The sequence below is a fragment of the Elephantulus edwardii genome, unplaced genomic scaffold, assembly GCF_000299155.1.
Source record: "Elephantulus edwardii isolate Elephantulus edwardi_28Jun2011 unplaced genomic scaffold, EleEdw1.0 scaffold00050, whole genome shotgun sequence".
In the NCBI taxonomy this organism is placed as follows: Eukaryota; Metazoa; Chordata; class Mammalia; order Macroscelidea; family Macroscelididae; genus Elephantulus; species Elephantulus edwardii.
Genome location: NW_006399800.1, coordinates 7,969,143 through 7,972,410, shown reverse-complemented (window position 1 = coordinate 7,972,410; position 3,268 = coordinate 7,969,143).

Here is a 3,268-nt window from a genome sequence, read left to right as displayed (position 1 = left end):
AACAACAACAACAACAACAACATATGTAGTATAGGGAGATCCGATGCCTTAGTGGTAAGGAACTGTGTTGCCAAACCAAATGTATGTGGTTCAAATACACTATCTGTTCCTCAGGAAAAAGATGAGTAATCTTCCTTATTATTTATTGCCTCTGAACACTTACTGGAGTGTCAGCTACAAGTTAGTTCCTACTTGATAGTACTCAACAATATATATAAGATAGTCTAAGGTTTAATATACCAGAAATTCTTATTTTTATTGAGATTTTAAAAGAAGTTTCTAGAGAACTTGTATTTCTATTCACTCATTGTTGCACATTTTCGTCCTTGCCCCCCCCCCATTTGCTTTTCTCTTTGGAAAAAAAATTCTTTCATTGTTTTACAATTTCCCGCCCCCAACTATTATGCAGCTCTTATTCTGGACTGTTATCATAGAAATAGTACCTAATCATATATTCCTTTTAAGCAGTTATTTCCCTCATCTGTTTACATGCAGTATACATTATTTATCCCCTTTTCTTTGTTTCCCCCAACCCCCATGTCAGTCCTGTTTTACAGCAGTGGTATTGTGCAATATTTGTCCTTTTGTAACTAGATATTTCACTCAGCATAATGTCCTCCATGGTCACCCATTTTGTAGAATACTTCCTGAGTTCCTTGTTTTTCAGTGAATATACCACAGCTTCTCTATCAATTTGTTTGTTGATGGACAAAAAAGCGAACTGAGGGTGGTGGGCAGAGAGGAAAATGTACAACAATGAATGAATGGAAATCCAAGTTCTCTATACATTTTCATTAAAATCTCAGTTAAAAAAAAGAACAATAGTGCATCTGACCAGATCCACCCTCTTGAAAAAACTACCGTTGGCAGCGCCTGGTCCGAGTTCCACAGCTTTACAGCCACGTATATCAGCCAGATGCAGCCACCCTAAGAACTCTTGACCACAATCACGTGGTGAGTCAAGCCTGATTTATGGATCTGGGACTTGGAAGGCTCCACAACTGTGTGGAGCTACTCCCCTGATGGTCTGTGAGCTTCTGTGAGATACTGCAGTGTACTACAGAACCCCAAAACATAATCAGGAGGAAGAGGGCCACGGGGAGGAGAACTAATTGATATCAGAGATGATGGAGTGGTATAGCACTTTGGAAAAGTTGGGGGCATTTGGGGCATTTTTAACTTGTGCCTCATAAGAACCAGTTATGTTCTAATCCTTCTAAAATAATTTATTCATGCAGATAAGGACTTGAGGGGCCAGTGAGTTTATGTTGATGAGAGGAGCATCGCAGAAAAGAATGACCATGGTCACACAATTTGAGTAGAACATAACCCCTGTGTATAATCACCATCATAAGTAAACAGAGAAACTGAGGGGAAAAAAGAAAACACCAGAAATTCAAAGCATTATAAATTCTAATTGAAAATGTCAAATTTGTAGAAAATTTTATAGTATAGAATTTATTGATGCTTTCTAAATATCCCTTAATTTTTTTCTTTTGTTACTGTGGTTTTCTTGTCTTTATTTATTTTTCTCTTTTTTGTTTACAGCTCCCTTCTCAGTACTAATGTGAAAGGATTGCTTTGCACTAGTGGTTGACCTAGGGCTTCAGGGAGATATTTTGCAGATACCACAGATAGGTCAGTTCTTTGTCAAGTCAGCCATTAAGGAAGAGATGGTAGCTTAGAACAAAGAAAAGGAAGGAGACTCTGGCTATTCCCCAAAGTGTTAATGAGGATAGATCTACTTTTTGTTTGTTTCATAAATTGGGGATTATTTAGAGAAAAAAATGTAAAAGTAATATTTTCAAATGACGGACTACATGATCTCAAAACACCTTTTCGTATTTTCATATTGACATCTGGCTGGCCACTCTTTGAGAATCTTCTACACAGACGTCCTCCTCTCTAGCTCTCTTCCCACCACACATTCCTTCTTACCAATTGCCGTGGAGTGTTCTGACTCAGAGTGACCTATAGCACAGAGTAGAGCTATTTATTAATAGGGTTTCCAGATAGGGCAAGGTTTCAATCTGTTTTTTATAGAGTCACCATCAGCTATATTCGACTCCTTGGCACTTAAATGAATCTTTATCAGAGCAGAGCTCCAAGTCTTTTCTCTTTCAGGGGATATGGTATCTTCCAGCTGCCACCCTGTGAGTTAACAAGTGGGTTCTTCACTAAGACATCTTACAAGATCTCTCTTTGTCTTTAACTTGTGGAGTGGGAACAAACTCAGAGCTGGCCTTCCAGCTAGTTTCTGGAGGATTTAAATCTCAGGAAGAGATTGCCCATCTGTCTCCTGAAAAGTAGCTGGTGAATTCCAGCCTCCAGAGACATACCATTTTTGGGTTTGCACCAGGTGTCTGTAGATTACCACACGGTGCTCAAGGGGAATGGTTTTTAAAGGGGTTTGAATTCAGGATTAGGTTTTTGCGCCATCTACTGGATAACTGGAAATTGATTTTTTTTTTTTTATAACAATAAATTATAATGTCTATCTAGGTTGCAAGGAGGGAGCAGTCCTTGGAGAGGGACATCATGCTTGGGAGGGTGGAGGGACAGCGAAGGGTGGAGAGAGAAAGATCTTTGATGAAATAGATTGATTCAGTGACTGAGGTAATGAGGGTAGGTGTGTCAGAGACAGTAAGATAGGCACAGGGAAGAGCAGGGGTTAGGGCTGTTGTACATAGGGTTGCTATGAGTCACAGACAACTAGATGGCTGTGTTTCATTGACTATGCAAAGATATTTGATTGTGTAGATCACAACAAACTGTGGTTGACTCTGACAAGAATGGAAATCCCAGAACACTTGATTGTGCTTATATGAAACCTATACATGGACCAGAAGGCAGTTGTCAGAACAGAGCACGGGAACACTGCATTGTTTAAAATTGGGAAGGGTGTATGCTAAGGATATGCCCTATCTCCATATCTTTTCAATCTGTATGCAAAACGGATCATCAGGAAGGCTGGGCTTTATGAGGAGGAATGTGACAGCAGGATTGGAGGAAGACTTATTAACAGCCTGTGTTTGACAGATGACACCATTTTGCCTGCCAAAACTGAGGAGGACCTGAGCACTTGCTGCAGAAGTTCAAGGACTGCAGCCTTCAATATGAATTGAAGCTCAAGAAAACAAAGATTCTCACCACTGGGCAGATTGTCAGCATCATGATAGGTAGTGAAGATACTGAGATTGTTAACAGCTTCAGTTTGCTTGCCTCACAGTCAGCACTCTTGGTACTATCAGCCAGGAAATCAAAACAT